The sequence below is a fragment of the Aquarana catesbeiana genome, linkage group LG04 (assembly GCF_042186555.1).
Source record: "Aquarana catesbeiana isolate 2022-GZ linkage group LG04, ASM4218655v1, whole genome shotgun sequence".
Lineage (NCBI taxonomy): Eukaryota > Metazoa > Chordata > Amphibia > Anura > Ranidae > Aquarana > Aquarana catesbeiana.
The window spans coordinates 523479162-523498455 of record NC_133327.1 but is presented as its reverse complement, the minus strand read 5'-3'; positions in this window follow the sequence as shown (position 1 = coordinate 523498455).

Below are 19294 nucleotides of genomic sequence, written 5' to 3'. Positions count from 1 at the left end.
ACATGCAGAAGAGCTGGTGGAGTGGATAACAAAGCTGTCCACATCCTCCTCATCCTCTGTCACCCAGGCTCATGGTAGTTTGCCTTCCAACGCAGCTGCCAAAGCGGCCTATTCCACTGGCTCCTTGTCCACAGTTACTCTTTCTGTAGCCCCACCATCATGAACGGAGGAGTCCCCAGAATTATTCGACCACATTGCCGGTTACATGCTGCTGGAGGATGAGCAGCAATTTGAAGGCTCCGATGTTTGTTCCCAGATGGAGGAAGGGAGTAACGTGAGCCTAGAGAGAGGGGGTGCCACAGAAGGACAAGAAACTGACAGTCATGCTCCCCAAGCTGCAGCATACTGCCAAGTTATTTCCAGTGATGAGGAGGGAGGGGATGAGGAGGTCATTGACCGTACTTGGGTGCCTGAGAGAAGAGAGGAGGAAAGTGAGGAGGAGGCACAACTCCAATGAGGCAGGATGTCCTCCAGAGGTCAGCTTAAGAGCAGCCACCCTATTGCATCACACCACAGAGGTCCTCAGGTGCAGGGCGCTGCTGACTCCCCGCTGACTTTTAAAAGTTCCTTGGTGTGGGCCTTTTTCGACACGTGTGCAGCAGATCGCACCATTGCTGTTTGCAACCTATGTCTGAAGCATATCAAGACGTTCCATGTTTGGCACACGCCCTGAATTTGGCGGTGCAGTGGTTCTTGAGCAGGTACCCAGGCTTACAAGATCTCCTGAGGCAGGCCAGAAAAGTCTGTGGTCATTTCCGCTGGTCATACAATGTCAGTGTTTGGCTGGCCGATATTCAAAGGGAATGCAACCTGCCCATCAACCACCTCATTTGTGACATGCCCACCAGGTGGAACTCAATTTTGGCAATGCTGCAGCGGCTTCACACACAGCAGAGGGCCATCAATGAGTACCTGTGCGAGTATGGCACAGGACAGGGTCAGGGGAGCTTGGCTTCTTTTTGCCACGCCAGTGGCTACTGATCAAGGATGCATGCACTGTCCTGTCACCATTTGATGAGGCCACAAGGATGGTGAGCATCGACAATGCATGCATCAGTGACACTGTCCCTCTAGTCTTCCTGCTGGAGCACACGCTTTGTGGAATCATGGACAGGGCACTTGAGGCAGAACACAAATCAGGTGTGTTTGGGGTCGTTATCCATGTTGGAATACTGCCCTGTGGCCCAGTCTCTGAAGGGAGGGGATCATTCTCTGCTTCATTATGTCACTATACATGTTGGCATTCATGGTTCCCTTAATGAACTGAAGCTCCCCAGTGGCGGCAGCATCATGCAGCCCCAGACCATGACACTCCCACCACCATGCTTGACTGCAGGCAAGACACACTTGTCTTTGTACTCCTCACCTGGCTGCCGCCACACACAATTGACACCATCTGAACAAAATAAGATTGTCTTGGTCTCATTAGACCACAGGACATGGTTCCAGTAATCCATGTCCTTAGTCTGCTTGTCTTCAGCAAACCCGTCTGGGACATCAGCCATGCAGACCAATTTGATGCAGTATGCGGTGTATGGTCTGAGCACTGACAGGCTGACCCCCCACTCCTTCAACCTCTGGAGCAATGCTGGCAGCACTCATACATCTATTTTCCAAAGACAACCTCTGGATATGACGCTGAGCATGTGTACTCAACTTCTTTGGTCGACCATGGCGAGGCCTGTTCTGAGTGGAATCTGTTCTGTTAAACTGCTGTATGATCTTGGCCACCATGCTGCAGCTCAGTTTCAGAGTCTTGGCAATCTTCTGATAGCTTAGGCCATCTTTATGTAGAGCATCAATTCTTTTGTTCAGATCCTCAGAGAGTTCTTTACCATGAGGTGACATGTTGAACTTCCAGTAACCAGTATGAGAGAGTGAGAGTGATAACACCAAATTTAACACACCTGCTCCCCATTCACACCTGAGACCTTGTAACACTAATGAGTCACATGACACCGGGGAGGGAAAATGGCTAATTGGGCCCAATTTGGACATTTTTACTTAGGGGTGTACTCACTTTTGTTGCCAGCAGTTTAGACATTAATGGATGTGTGTTGAGTTATTTTGAAAGGGACAGCATATTTACACTGTTACGTATATAAGCTGTACACTCACTTTTACATTTGTAGCAAAGTTTCATTTTTCAGTGTTGTCACATGAAAAGATATAATAAAATATTTACAAAAATGTGAGGGGTGTACTCACTCTTATGAGATACTGTATATACAGTATATACAGTGTTGCCTAGCCTATTCCTCCTCAATCATGATGATGCTAGCTTCCAACAATATTTTTGGTTTAGGGCACCACCACCACCCAAGGCCCAATTTTTCTGCCCCTGTTTAACATGCAATTACAATTTTTTGAAATAATATTTAACAGCAGGAACCATTCCTGTGCCCAACAAGAGTAACTGAGGGGTTACCGTGTTCTGCCACCACCAACACCTAAGGCCCAATTTTTAAGCAGAGTATATAGTGCAGTCCGTATAGTGTATATATATTGCAGTTCAGAGTATATAGTGCAGTCAGTGTAATATATATAATACAGTGCAGGGTATATAGTGCAGTGTACAATTTATAATGTAGTGTATTGAAGTGGTTAAGGGGAGCCCTATGACAGAATTAAGAAAAAAATGGCATGGATTCCCCCGTCCATACCAGGCCCTTTGGATGAAGTTCCCCTTAATATCAATACCAGACCCGAAAGGCCTGGTATGGACTAGGGGGGGGGGAACCCACGCTGTTTTTTTCATTGATTTTTTTATCTATATTGCCGGGATCCGCCAATACATTACAGCTGCGAGTAGTTTTAAATGACATTTTTTTTCCTTTTAGAAATGTCATTTGACTGTGGCACTGTTATAAAGATGGGAAAGATGTGCTACTTTACAGGCAGACTAAGGGCACCCCCCCCCCCAGGCACGATATTTAAAGGAATATTTCATTTTTAATTGTTTCACTTTAAGCTTTCTAAGTCCTCATGCACACGGACGTTTTTACAGCTGCTTTTTTGAGCTTTTTTTGCAGCTTAAAAAGGCCTGTCTATGTTAGTCTATGGCTTCATGCCCACCTAGGCGTTTTTGAGCTGCAAGTGGCATAGGCATTTTTAAGCTGTAAAAAAAACCCAGAACCATTGGTTTCTGAAAGACGTTTTTCAGCTGTAAAAACGCTCTAACGCTGAAAAACGCTCAAAAACGCTCAAAAACGTCATTCACCAACGTTTTTTAGCGTTTTTGATCCATTAAAAAAAAAATTTGAAAAAAAAAACGCTCAAAAACGCTAACGCTCAAAAACACTCAAAAACGCTAAAAAACGCTATTGCAAAAACGCTGAAAAAAGTTAAAAAAAATCACTGCAAAGATACTGGCGTTTTCATAACGTTTTTTTAACAGCCTGTGTGTATGAGGGCTTAAAATCACTGCTCCTGAAAAAACAGCTGTTTTAAAAACTTTTTTATGCATTGATACATGTCCCCTGGGGCAGGACCCGGGTCTCCAAACACTTTTTAAGGCAATAACTCGCATTTAAGCCTTTAAAATGAGCACTTTTGATTTTTCATGTTCGTGTCCCATAGACTTTAACAGTGTTCGCATGTTCGCACAAATTTTTTGTCTGTTCGCAAGTTCTGGTGCAGGGGGTGTTCAGCTCATCCCTAATAATAGGCCAAGTTAAAGGTGAAAAAAATCTGAAGTGATTTATCTTGGTCTGTTTTTTTTTTTTACATCTCAAAAACCTAGCATTTTTATAGGGGTGTATTTGCAAAACTTTACAGCAGAAACGAATAGGCTTCAAAATAGGGTGGGCTCGGGTCGCAGAGCATGCGAACAGAGCCCACCCAGTTGTGTTACAACAGCGAATTAACATTTGCTGTTGAAACACTGATCCTCAATGCGGCCAATCAGAAGCCCGTTTTCCGATTGGCTTGAAAAGAGAAGACTCCTGATTGGCCGCCGGGGAGGAGGGAGGAAACGGAAGCCGCCGCCTTGTAGAGCAGGAGAACAAGAGGCCGCCAAGCAGGGGAAGCTGCCGGTGATGGAGAGCAGGAGAACGGGAGGCCACCAAGCAGGAGAAGCTGCTGGTGATGGGGTACCGAACGGACGGGGGTGGGGGGTAGCATACTGTTTGCCGTGCGCCCCCCCCCCCAAAAAAAAGAAAAAATTTCCACCATCCTCCACTGCTGGCTGCAGAAAAAAGCGCCTGAAACCAAAAACAGCAGCTGTAAAAACATCCAGTGTGCATGAGGCCCAACCCATACTTCAATGAGTTGCAACAATCTGTCATTTCAGTGTCTGTTCTTTGGAGACTCCAATCTTCAGCTTTGGCTGCAGAGAGGAGATTCTGGGAGAAGGGGAAGGGTGTCTATTGTGAGTGTGAGACCAAATGCTGTATCCTGGCCTAGGCCGACAAGGCCCAGGCCTAGGGCAGCACTTTGCAGGGGGCAGCATGAAAAGAGTCCCCGCCGACTTGCGCTACACTGTTATGCCCTGTACACACGGTCGGATTTTCCGACGGAAAAAGTGCGATCAGATTGTGTTGTCGGAAATTCCAATCGAGTGTGGGCTCCATCTGACTTTTTCCTTCGGAATTTCCGACACACAAAGTTTGAGAGCAGGATATAGAATTTTCCAACAACAAAATCTGATCGTTTAAATTCCGATCGTATGTACACAAATCCGACGCACAAAGTGCCACGCATGCTCAGAATAAATTAAGAGATGAAAGCTATTGGCTACTGCCCCGTTTATAGTCCCGATGTACGTGTTTTACGTCACCACTTTCAGAACGATCGGGTTTTCCGACAACTTTGTGCATGCAAGACAAGTTTGGCCCAAAATCCGTCGGAAAAATTTTGACGGATTTTGTCGTCGGAAAGTTCGACCCTGTGTACAGGGCATTAGTGTAGTGGCAGTTTTATGGGGCGGACTGGGCTGAAAGGCAAATTAGTCTAGCGCCACCATAAAGCGGCCGCAGTGCTTCTGGTATGCGGGTGGCTGGAATTCCGCACTGTGGAGGGGGGAAGCTTCTAATTTTGACTGTCCTATCATCCTGTACCACAAACCTTCCTCACTGTATTATATATTTTCTGCTGCACCATTGGCATGGTTATATCTTCTTAGTCCTCTCCATAAAATTATTAGAAATTTGTTCTTAAAGTAGAACTATGGGCAACACTTTTCATTTTTGATAGAATAAGGGAGGGTTATAGCCCCTGTCAGTTTATTTTTTACCATCCCTGTCCCATTGCAGAGATTTGCCTTCACTTCCTGCCCCATAGCCAAACAGAAGTCAGAGGAAATCTATGCAAATTAAGGGAATCCATTGCCCCCCCCCCGGCCCTCAGAAGTAGTGTCCCCACTCGAAAATTTCAGCGCGGGTCTTAAACAGCAACAAGTGTGACCTTGACAGGAAGGGGTGGATCATATTTAAATTGGGGGGGTGCGCGAGTTTAGTCAGGCCTAGAGCAGCACAAAACCTAAATACACTACTATGTCCGACATTGTGGAAATGGCAGATTCAGTTGTACCTGGTTCTTTTTATTACTTTCTGGCTTTGTTGGATTGGTTCATCTGTTTTTCAAGCAGGAGGTGGGGAATGATGAGACTATTTTGTATTTGCTATGTCAATTGAACCAAAAGATATAAATGGTGTGTGTTGCAGATAGATTTAATCTGTTGGATTTTGATGAAATTCTCAAAATCAATAAACCTCATGCTGATAGCTGCTATAACTAATATTTAGTAATAGTGTGCAGCAGTTGTAAAGAACTGCCACAACAAAACAAGTTAATGTTAACCTGTAAAGTAAAAATGTAAGTTTGTGCCCATCGAGACACGATATATTACTGGCGTTTGAGTCAGACCTGCAGCTGACATGTTAGTTAGTTGTCTGATTTGCCAGTCAGGAGACAGTTTATTGTAACTATGCAAAGGAAAATTAGGTTAGTTAATTTACTTGAAAATGTGAATGATGAATAAGAAGTCATAAACTAAGACTAAAGCTGTTGACTTATTTGACCTAAGGGGAGATATGATTTTAATGTCGATGTTACAAAGAAGGGGTATTGTTTATGAAAATTGAATGATGAGTGGACAAGATGGTCTCTGAGGACACTTTATCCTTTGCAGAAGTTAATAATGTTTTACATTCAATGACTAAAGTGCAATTTCTTTGAGTATGTAAGGAAGTAGCTGAGATATTGTAGGTAGGAGTTTTAGACAGTTAAATGGGAAGCAGCCAAGCATTTTTTCCCCTTTCATCTGCTCCACAAACTACTGGCAAAGTAAAAAGGTATAATGCTACTTTGAAAAGTGAACTTATTAATGTGATGAGTTACAGGAATTAAATTAACTGATGCATGGAGTTCAGTGCGTACGTCAATTAGGCACATAGGAGGTCTTTGAAAATGTCACCTCTTTGAATTACATACAATGCACACACTAAATGACCTTGGCTCCCAAGTGTTTTCTTCATTGCCAGATCTTGAACTAAGGACGCTTAATATTGCTTCAATAACAGAGACTGGGCATGGTCAAACGGCACTGTGCCAAGCCTTTGCAGCATTTTTAGGATGAGCCATCCAGGTTTTACTGACTACTGCTATATCAGTCAAGCTTAAAGAGGAGGGCCTATGAAAAAAAAAATAAATAAAAGTCAGCAGCTACAAATACTGCAGCTGCTGACTTTTAATTGGACACTTACCTGACCCAGGGTCCAGCGATGCGGGGGATCGAAGCCCCGCTCGTCTCCCCCTCCGTTTAGCAGCGCTGGCATTGCAACTGTGGGCGCTGGGCTGTGGCTTCACAGCCTGGCACCCACTGCGCATGCGCGAGTGGTGCCGCGCGCCGTGATTGCCGCTCAGTCACCTGGGACCTGTAATGGGTCCCAGATGATTGACAGGAGGGAGGGAGCAGAGCCGAGTCCTTCCTGTGCCGAGGGGGAAGTGATGTCACCAGCCCAGGCACTGGAAGAGGCAGACTACGAGGGACCCCCTAGCAACAGGCATTTAGAGGTAAGTAAAAAAAAAAAAAAAAATTTCCAAATGTTTTTTTTTTTTTTTTTTTTAGGCACAGTCATGGATTTTTTTTTTTTTTTAGGGTGGAACACCACTTTAAGAGTAAACCCACCTGGTCCATGCCTATCATTGCACTCCCTTTTTGTGGTCAGCTGGCCATTTGTTTTTTATTTGGAACTGAACTGTCTCAAGTAAGACTTCCATAAGGTGAATTATGGATGTCTTTGTTATTGTGTTTCTGTTTCCATCTAATGCTAAAGCTCCATGTAATGAAAATACTTTGCTGCAACTACATAGTGTTACCTGAACTTGAAGTTCTGGGTGTGTGTGTCAGGAACCATAAACCAGACAGAGACAGAAAATGCAGTTAAAATCACACCTTTAATGAAATAGCAAAAATAAAACAGTTCAGGAACGTGGTAAAAAAATAGAAGCTAGGGAACGGAAGCCAGAGCGGGTAATAAGAGTCGTTATCAGGAAGCCTGGAGTCAGCAAGTGAAGAGCAAAATCAGGAACAGGTTACAGAGAGAAGTCAGCCAGGCAGAGTCATAACAGGAAAACAAGCAGAAACACACTGGAGGCATTGACCACGGACACGGACATTGGCACGGATGGAATGAGCTAAGCTGTTTAAATAGCCAAAAGGGACTGGCTGTAGGCTGGACTAATGAGGCAGATAATGGTAACCAGGTGAGTCACTGTGGAAAACAGTGGCTGGTAATTAACGGACAGCTGAGCAACCTCTGTGCACTGAAAGAAAAGAACTGCTAGTAAATAGCAGGAGCCCAGCTTTGATAGTGTGGCCATATTCCTGCAACTGTTTTTGTTTGGGGACCCACCCTATTTGGGGTTTCCTTCAAGGACTGATTTCTTTCCAGTAAACTTTTTTTGAGGAGGACACTTCTCAGCCATGGAAACATCATAAAGTGAGCCTGATAGTTGCTGTCCTAACACTCACTGTCGAGGTAAAAATGGTTGCCCAAAGAGCTGCTGTAGTAGGGAGGCTTAGGACATGTACTTACCAAGAGAGTACGCCTTTTTGATTTTGGGATAAAAACATTTCACATGGTTTCTTGAACTACACTAATAACACTGATAATGGGAGTTTCACTTGCTTTCCTAATAATCAGAGTGCCCTTGACAAAAAGACTAGATCATTTGATAGCTTCCTAATGTAACTTTCAGACTATTTAGATCCTTGGCCCATACAAATAACATTTATTTCCTGTGTGGAAGATGCACCTTAAATAAGTTTCCTTTGAATTCCATTTTTAACTGTTTTTCATAAATGCCATATACTGTATGTATAAGGGAAACCCTTAATGTCTTCCAGTGTTGACCTGGCCTTCGAGCTAAGAGAAACATATTTTCAAGAGTGTTTGTGTTCTATGTAGCAAGCTCTTCATAGACACAACAGGATGGATGATCTGTAGAATGAGTAAGATGAACCTGTATGCTACATAATGGATTAGACAGCCATTTTCTCTTGGCAGCTCAGGGTGGAGCCTGTGAACACTGGGAAATGCTAGCTTGTCCCATAGTCAGCCATATTGTTAAGGGTCAGAGACTCTGGATTATCTTGCTCTGAGCGAGCTTGTTATGGCTTAATAATGAGTATCTTCTGGAGATTCAGAGTTTGTATTTCTAATGCCCGGTACACACGATCGGACATTGATCGGACATTCCGACAACAAAATCCATCGGATTTTTTCCAACGGATGTTGGCACAATGTTGTCGGAATTTCCGAACGTCAAGAACGCGGTGACGTACACCACGTACGACAAGACTAGAAAAGGGCAGTTCAATACCAAGTGCGCCATCCTTTGGGCTCCTTTTGCTAATCTCGTGTTAGTAAAAGTTTGGTGAGAGACGATTGGCGCTTTTTCAGCCTCGTGGTTTTCAGTTAGTTTTTCTGCTGTTCAGATTGTGCTTGTGGGTTTGTATCTGGTCTTCAGTGCGTGTAGTGAGTTCGCATTGATTTATCATTGTGTTCTTGTCCGGTCGTTGCTGATTTTCAAGTCGCTCTTCACAGGCCTTGCAGTTCTTCAGTGCGTTCTGTTACTTCGTTCTGACCAACCGACCGTTTTGAAGCCATGTTGCGTGTACGTACTCATGGTAGAGTTTATGCTGTGCAGGGGCTTGGTGTTGGGGTTCTTACTTTGACACAAGTCCAGTCCATGAAGAGGGTGGGGAAGATTTCATGGACCAAGAATTGGTTGCTCCAGCGTGACCAATGCCTTTGCTCCGTGAGATCCATGAGAATAATCCTGACGATTTCAGGAACTTTCTCAGGATGACGGACCCCGTTTTTCACCGTTTGTTGGCTTTGCTGACCCCTTATATCAGCAGGCAGGATACCTGCATGAGGCAAGCCATCACGAGCAGAGGCTAGTCGCCACGTTGCGGTACTTGGCGACGGGAAGAAGCCTGCAGGACCTCAAGTTCTCGACAGGCGTCTCCCCCCAGGCTCTGGGGATCATTATCTCAGAGACCTGTTCTGCCATCATCCAGGTCCTACAGAAGGACTATTTTAAGGTAAGATTTTTATCCTTTAACATCACATTTTATTGTATTTAATGTTTGATAAACTATTGTATTTCTTTCATCGTTCCCTAATTACCATGATTGTAATATGCTGTGAATGTCCCCTTTGTCCTCATGCATGCTGGAATTTTTTCACTTTTTTTTTTGTCCTTCATGCGCATTTGCCTTCACTTACCTCCCCAGCATGCTCTCCTGGGCCCATATCCACCTCGCCTAGTCACTTAACAATGTATTTTGTCAGCTCCATAGTAGTGCTTTACCCTAAACACCCCCTAAAATGTGTACAAATGTTATTTGTGTCCTTAAATTCTGGCAGAGTGCCAAAGGTTTTTTTTTGGGGTCCCAAACTCATTTGGAACCCTCCCTCCCCCCAACTGCTAAGTCAACCCATAACAATCCTCTATCTGCTAACTTTGCCAAACCCATACACACTATACCTACCTCTTTTGTGGTCAGATTTCTGGATGAATTCCCCAAAGTATGTATTGCAAGGGCCTGCCTGAATACTTTCAAATGGTACTGTTTAAAGTTTTTGTATCCTATTATTATCTTGATAGGCAATTGCAGAATGTTAAAATTGTGCTCCAATTTGGACAGTGTGTATTTATATTTTTGTATTATGACACTTTTTACCTGTCCAGTGGGCTGCCAATAGTGTAAGTAAGGAGGGGCTGGCCAAAGTAATACACATTATTTAGGCATTCATCTCTCAATGAAGTGGAGAGGGTTACCTGTCCAAAACACCCCCCCCCTAAAATTTTAACAATGGCCCATCAAAGGGGTGATGAATCTGATAAGTGGACCGTATACTTTTGTCTTTAAAGACTACATAAAATAAATGTTATACTGATGTTGGCAAATAATGTTTGTGTCTAATCTGCTTTCAATGTTTATGTGCAAAATGACAATTTTTTTTATTCTTGTTTGACTCCACAGTTTCCTTCCAACCCACAGGTATGGCAGGCTGTGGCCTCCCAATTTGCCCAGCGGTGGGACTTTCCTAACTGTGGAGGGGCAATTGATGGGAAACACGTCCACATCGTCCCACCCCCCCAACTCTGGGTCATACTAATATAATTACAAGGGGTTCAATAGTATTGTGATGTTGGTGGTGGTGTCGGCTACTTACGAGTTCCTGTATGTGGACGTGAGGAAGAATGGCCGGATGTCGGATGGTGGAGTTATCGCCCAGACCGAGTTCTACAGGCGTTTCCAGAATGGCAGCTCGGGCTTGCCACCTCCAGAAGACAATGCGGAAGGACTTCTATTCGTCTTCGCTGCGGATGAAGCGTTTGTGCTGGGGGATCATCTTATGCGGCTATTCCTTATGAGGACCCTCACCCCGGACCAGAGGGTTTTTAATTACCGGCTGGCCAGAGCCAGAAGAGTGGTGGAGAATACGTTTGGAATAATGGCCAGCCGGTTCCGCCTATTTCTTACACCGATACACATGACGGAATATAAATTCAATCACATCATCCTGTGTTGCTGTGTTCTCCACAACTTTTTAAGGAGAAATTCTTTCAACTATGCTGCCTCAGTTGGGCCTGAGGCCGGAATTCATATTAATGAACCAACCCTCACGGCGCTTGAAACTGGCTGTCCTGGCTTTCCCCCCCAGAGTGCCCACGAGGTCTGTATAAGATACATGGAATACTTTGTGGGTAGGGGGGCCATCGATATGCCATACAATGTCTGAGACATTTTTTAAATAAAAATATATTTGAAACACAACAAATATTTGCTTTGATTTACTGCTTGGCTTTCTTTTAGCTGTCTCCTCGGTTATCTTTTATTAATGTTCTAATTATTTGGCCTTTTTCTTCAACAGTGCAAACAAAATTTCGTTGACACATGAGGTGACAATCTCTTCTTTGGCTAATATTATTATTATGTTGTGGGTCTGCTACACACACACCTTGTTTTTTTTGTTAACCACTTCCCGACCGGCGCACGCTGATGTATGACAGCAGAATGGCACGGCTGGGCAAATGGGCGTACCTGTAAGTCCCATTGAATTTCCCGCCGTGCCAGTGCGTGCGTGCCATTGGGAGCTCCGTGAGTCGGGACGCGGGTCCCGCGGACTCGATTGCCACGGGGATACCCGCGATCGCCTCACGGAGAGGACGATCGGGGAGATGCTGATGTAAACAAACATCTCCCGGGTCTGCTTAGTTACAGTGTCACTGATCTCTGCTCCCTGTCATCGGGAGCAGAGATCAGTGACATGTCACAGCTAGCCCATCCCCCCTACAGTTAGAAAACACTCCCTAGTACTGACTTAACCCCTCCCCGCCCCCTAGTGGTTAACCCCTTCACTGCCAGTGTCATTTACACAGGAATCAGTGCATTTTTATAGAACTGATTGCTGTACAAATTACAATGGTCCCAAAAATGTGTCAAAAATGTCCGATGTGTCCACCATAATGTCGCAGTCACAATAAAAATCACTGATCGCCGCCATTACTAGTAAAAAAAAATTATTAATAAAAATGCCATAAAACTATCCCCTATTTTGTAAACGCTATAACTTTTGCGCAAACCAATCAATAAACGCTTATTGCAGATTTTTTTTACCAAAAATATGTAGAAGAATACGTATCGGCCTAAACTGAGGAAAAAAAATGTATTTTAAATTATTTTTGGGGAATATTTATTATAGCAAAAAGTAAAAAATAATGCGTTTTTTTTCAAAATTGTCGCATTTTTTTGTTTATAGCGCAAAAAATAAAAACCGCAGAGGTGATCAAATACCACCAAAAGAAAGCTCTATTTGTGGGAAAAAAAGGACGTCAATTTTGTTTGGGAGCAACGTCGCACGACCACACAATTGTCAGTTAAAGCATCGCAGTGCCGAATCGCAAAAAGTGGTCAGGAAGGGGGTAAATTCTTCCAGGGCTGAAGTGGTTAATGTATTTAATGCATAAGAAAAAAGCCATCCACCTTCTAAAAGAGACTGAAAGAAGGAACCAGCTATCAGAGCACATGTTGGACTAAAACTTTCATCTCCTAAACTCTGGCTTGCAGGTGGATGGCTTTTTTCTTTTGGGACCATGGAAGAATAGACAGCACATGTGCAGCACAACACAGGCCCAAAGACTGAAAAGAAGAGTCTGACATAGGCCTGGGCTCCTGAACTGGGTCACCCTCTAATCTAAGATCTACTGGGCAGATCACCAGATGAAAATAGAAGAAAGAAAGCCTAAAGAAATTGATTGGAGCCATCAAATCTAAGAATTGATGTGGACAAGTTGAATCACTCAACATCTTCCAATACCTCTCAGGGATCTTCCATGCAGAATCCCTCCACTAAAGCTGTTAGCTACAACCATCGCCACTTGTCTGTGAATATGACTAACTCTGGTTTCCTTGGAATGTAAATGAATGAGGGAAGAGGAGGAAATTATAAGATGAATAGTGAAATGTCTTCAACATCACAGAACAAGTCCAGGAAAACATCAGGCTAACATGACATCATTGTAAGCATTATTTGGATAAGTGGTGCATTGCCTGACCTGGATATCATCTCGAGACGTGCCTTATTGTGCCTTCCATCTGGTAAGCACATATGTTTGGTGGTGGAGGATCACTGTGCAGAGTGTGTCTGTCATCCCACTCTCTCACCTGACTCTCACGGAGAACTACCAGAGGATTCCTCTCACTTCTTCTATACTTATGGACTACACTAATTACATTTAAATTTGATGTGTTTTTGACACATTTTGGGGCTTCTTTATATTCATATTTATTTTATTGCACATGTTCAGTTTTTGCAATTTCATTTTACAGCGCAGTTTTTTTCTTTTGTTTTTTCGGGGAATAGAATAGAAAGAACGTCAGGGGCGGGCGGAGTTTCACGCATGCGCAGTGTATATAAAGCGTAACACACGTGCATCGTGCGTACAATCTGTGAGCAGAGGAAGGAGTAGCGGAAGCGCCAATCGTGATAATGAAGGTACAAGTTTAACTTGGGCCTATACTGCTTATAGATTGAGACCTAGGTTGGGACAAGATTAGAAGAGTTTAGCCTGACATTAGGGTTTGTCTTGTGTTGTATCTTGCAGAGAAAATGGATGGCTTCAATGATCCCAACTTCCTCCCCCTGTTCATAGACAAATACAGGGAGCTGCCCTGTCTGTGGCAGGTCAAACACCCACATTATAATCATAAACAAAAGAGGCAGGCAGCGCTGGAAAAACTGCTGGAGTTGGTGAAGTCGGTGGTCCCCACGGCAACCATCCCCTATTTAAAAGCCAAAATTGGTGGCCTGAGGAGCACTTATCTTAGGGAGCGCAAGAAGGTTCAGGATTCCCAGAGATCCAGAGCTGCAGCAGATGATGTTTATGTCCCCAGGCTGTGGTACTATGAGAGACTGCAATTTCTGTCAGACCAGACTGGAGTCAGAGAATCCCTCTCAACCCTTCCTTCCACTCTTCCTTCCACCCTATCTTCCACCCCAGCTGAGGCTTCTGATGTCCAACCTGGGACTTCCAGCTAGGAAGATGTGGAGGAGCCCAGCTTGAGCCAGGTATAGCATTGTTCTACAGATTTCTGGTAAAAAAATAAATGATATTTACTAGATGTTATTATTGATCACTAATTGCTGATTTAATAAAGGCGTTTACATATCAATAGACAGTAGTGGGCCAAAATAATTGTGACAAAAATGAAAAATGCTGGGTTCAGAATGATAGTCTTTTCTATTTATTAACATTCAATTTGCAACAGTCATGAGTTTAAAATTTTGTGTGATTGAGGAACCAAAAACTAAAACTATGTCCCTTTTTCATACACAGGAAGACCTCAGCCAGGAGGAGGCTGTGGAATGTGGCGCACAGGGGGAGGCTGTGGAATGTGGCAGCCAGGAGGTGGCCAGGGTTAGTGGCAGCCAGGAGGTGGCCGGGTTAAGTGGCAGCCAGGTAGCCGGGCCCAGTAGGAGCCTCACAGAATCGCAGGTTCCTCCCCTCTGTCTTCCAAACAAAAGACTGAGGAAGGGGAATACTGTGGAGGAGTCAGCACTCAGGCTGATTCAGGAGGCTTCTGCATCCCTCAGAGTCACCCCCACACATGAAGAGGTCTTTGCCTCCATGGCTGCCACAAAACTGCAGGACATGCAGGAGGGCCAACACCTCATGTGTGAGGAAATAATTTATAAAACATTAAATAAGGGGTTGAGGGGCGAAATCACACCCAATACCCACCTGTGTGAGTTGCATCATCCTCCTCCTCCTCCTGCCACAACTCCTGCCACCACTTTTGTCTGGTCTGACAAAAGATGCAGGCTGTTGTATGACCACAGCCTGGGGACATACATGTCATCTGCTGCTGTTCATGATCTCTTGGACTTCTGGACCAGATTGTACTCCCTTAGATAAGGACTCCTCAGGCCACCAATTTTGCCTGAAAATAGTTGATGTGTGCCCTGGGGGCCAAAGGCTTCGCCAATTTCTGCTGTTTCTCCAGCGTTGCCTCCCTCTTTATTTGGTTAGGACCCCTTAATAAAGGTTTTTTTTGGGAACTACTTGCCTATCTGTGTTTTCCTTCCTTCCTGTTTGTGAGGAGGCAGGTACATTTCCAAAATACAATGTGAAAATAACAAGGGACACCAACACCAACCAATCTCCTTGAGATTAAAAAAGACAAGATAATAATGGTGATGTGATAACTTGACACACAAAATACACCCAAAACTATTCCAAAGATCACCAAAAAACAAAAAAAAAAAAAAAAACACGAGATCTGTATTTTAAAAAAATACAACAAATAATACCAAAAAATAACATTTTTCGGTAGATGTGACAAATCAAAATACTATATTCATGAAATCACGAGAAATAATAAAGAAAGAAGTTTGTGAGAACTCTTTGTGAATATGAGCAGCAAAACGACTTCATTCTTCTAGCATTATAAAGAAGAAGAGAGTGCGCTGCATTAAACAATTTAAAACATTGCAGCGTGACGAAACTGCTATATCCATTACGGACGCTAATTTTACCAGCTTGAGCAGTTCCTTCTCGGAATTTATTCTGAGCATGCGTGGCACTTTGTGCGTCGGAATTGGCCACACCCGGTCGGAATTTACGTGAACGGATTTTGTTGTCGGCAAATTTTATAGCCTGCTCTCAAACTTTGTGTGTTGGAAATTCCGATGGAAAAAGTCCGATGGAGCCCACACACGGTCGGAATTTCCAACAACAAGCTCCAATCACACATATTCCGTCGGTAAGTCCGACCGTGTGTACACGGCATTAGGGTTACATACGTGGACTTGGTTGGTATTAATGAAGGGTATGTCAAATAATAATCAGCTCTTTGCATACATGGTCAAAATGGTATAAATATATTCTGAAGGATAAACAATTTAGCACTTTCCTCTTTGTGGTTAAAGTACCACATATGTATGCACAGTAAACTTAGATTATATTTTCACTGCACAAGACAGTGGTTTATATTTTTCTACAACACTAATGTCCTGCTCTTTCAGTCCAGTAGGTGATAATCTGAAGCAGAGCTGCGTCCTTCAATGAATGAAAAATAAATAATGGTTATTACTACATTATAGATGTACAGGCAGTGAAGTTGTTGTGGTTCCAAAGTTCCTCTTTGTGGTTAAAGTACCACATATGTATGCACAGTAAACTTAGATTATATTTTCACTGCACAAGACAGTGGTTTATATTTTTCTACAAAAAAGAAAAGAAAGGAGGGCGCACCGACCTAGTGCATTACCACTGGTAACATTTATTAAAAAAGTAAAACAGCAAATGGATACTCACAAACTTCACAAACGAGCTTAAAATATCAGGCATAGACAGTAGCTGCAGGTGAGCAGAATCAAACATCAAAAAGCCCTGGACCGGACATCAGGTAGATGAGACAATGGCTGATGCGTTTCTGGGGAGAACCCCTTTCTTCAGAGCCTAGACGGGTAACCCGTCTAGGCTCTGAAGAAAGGGGTTCTCCCCAGAAACGCGTCAGCCATTGTCTCATCTACCTGATGTCCGGTCCAGGGCTTTTTGATGTTTGATTCTGCTCACCTGCAGCTACTGTCTATGCCTGATATTTTAAGCTCGTTTGTGAGTATCCATTTGCTGTTTTACTTTTTTAATAAATGTTACCAGTGGTAATGCACTAGGTCGGTGCGCCCTCCTTTCTTTTCTTTTTTGTAGTCTATGAATACCCAATATTCTGAGGAGAGCTGCAAGACGGCAATTACCACTGAGGCATTCAGTCATACCACACATTGAGGAACTCATTACCTGAGTGCAGGAGAGATTTTTGGTTATATTTTTCTACAACACTAGTGACCTGCTCTTGCAGTCCAGTAGGTGATAATCTAAAGCAGAGCTGCGTCCTTCAATGAATGAAAAATAAATAATGGTTATTACTACATTATAGATGTACAGGCAGTGAAATTGTTGTGGTTCCAAAGTTCTATTCAGGCCAGCAGTATATTTTGTACACAGGGCCAATGTGTTTCTGCAGCCTGCAGCATTACCATTGAAAGCAAACAAATACAGTTATATGGGTAGATGGAGAGACCACCTATAACAGATGGTCAAGACACGCTTTTTTTTTAAATCGTATTTTTATTGAAAAAAGATTCAAATGAACATACATACAGTATTTTGAACTGTCAATGAGGACAATAGGCAAATGAGAAAATAAAAATATAAAAACAGTGGTATTACACATATTGTAAACAAAAATAATAGGAAATAATATCAAAACTGACATATAAGAATCAGTATATGTTGATCATCGAACTGGAAGCGCTACTGTATAATGAGAGACTGTGATCATCTTTAGGAGGGTGAGAGATGTATAGGCGACAGGAGGTGGGGTCAAAGTGATCCAGTTAATCAAAAGCAGATCTAGGATGTCAAGAGTATTCTCATTGAGAAGTGCTGTTTATAGAGCGGTCCCAAGGACCCCATATCCTGTCAAAACTCTCAACAGTATCCTCCACCATGGCTGTCATATGCTCCATTCTGCGGATATCATTAATAGCTTGTATAAGCTGGGCCTGAATTGGAGGGGAGGTGGACAGCCAGCATGCAGGAATAGCTCTTTTTGCTGCTAATAAGACATATGAGGCCAATTTATTCAAAGCTTTTCCCAATCCAGGGATTGGGAGACCCAATAGGAGATGTACCGGATCTAGCGGGATGGGGGAATCAGAAATCTGCTGAAGCACAGACACGACCATGGACCAGAAGGGAGCTATCAATTCACATTGCCAGAAAATATGATGATGAGTACCTTTGAGTTTTTCACATCTCCAACAGAGAGGAGGGAGGGAAGAGTCATAACGGTGTAAAACCTCAGGGGTCCTGTACCAAAAAAACAACACTTTATATGCTGTCTCTCTATGCGCCACACATCGGAATATTTTGGAAGTTGAGGTCCAGATTTTAGCCCTTTGGAGGGGGAGATTTGTTGCTGTGTAAGAAGTGACCATTTACTCATGTATGAGTGGAGAACCAAGGATAATGGGAGATTCTCTTGCAGGAGTCGGTATATGTCAGATATCAATAGTGTTTGGTATGGTCCCTGAGAACATATAACTTCGAACTGTGTAGGCTTGGTTAAAGTAAGTGAGGGTGAGAGGGATGCTAAATAGTGGGTTATTTGGAGATATGAGAATAGCAAATGACTTGGGATTTGGCTCGTAGTTTGAAGGTCCTGAAAGGAAGGAAGTTTGCGGATAACAGGGTGCACAAAATGTTGAAGTTGGAACAGACCCGCCTTAGCCCAGGGAAACATCTGGGGGTGGGAAAGGCTATCAGGGAGCAAAGGATTAAAGAGTACATTAGAAGGGGGGGGGGGGCATGTGGATGCCAAGGAGAATTTGGTGTAACAAGAACGCCAAACCCTAAGTGAGAACAGCATAGGGCCCAAGCAGAGGTCATGGAGCTTGGGGTCCGTAATTAGTGCAGGAGACCAAACCAGGGAGCAAGGATGAGTCGGGAACAGTGAACCCATCTCTATCTCCATCCATCGATTTGGGGGTCGCATACTGGACCAAGATAGCACCGCACGGAGGTGGGAAGCCAGGTAATACTTGTGAATGTCCGGAGCACCCATACCTCTCTGACCTCTGGGGGAAAAGATAACCGAGCTGGCCACTATATGTGCCCCGTCTTTCCATATAAAATTAAGGAACCACCTTTTGAGGAGTTTCAATTGGGCCATCGGGATAGGGACAGGTAGCGTTTCGAAAAAATACAATAATTTTGGCATAACAGACATCTTCAACACATTAATCCTGCCTATCCAGGATATCGGGAGGGGATTCCATCTATTTAACATAGTTGGTTAAGTAAAGGGTGGTATATGACGGTGTAATTTGAACTCTTAAATATTTAAGAGAAGAGGTGCACCAACGGTAGGGATACAAGTTCTTAAGCGAGAGATCTGCAGGAGGGAGGTATAAGGGCAGTGCCTCTGTTTTGGACGTGTTAATTTTTGTACCCTGATAGGGAGCTAAACTGGGATAATAGAGCATGTAGAGATGGAAGAGAGACATGGAGATTAGTGAGAGTCAAAAGCAAATAGAGACAGTTTGAATTCCCTTTGTCCCATGGGGACCCCTCGTATATCTGGGTGAGATCTGATAGCCTCAGCTAAAGGCTCCAGGCAGAGGATGAAAAGGAGAGGAGAAAGGGGACATCCTTGTCTGGTACCATTTGACATGGGGAACAGCAGGATGTAAAGGAGGCCAGTTGGACC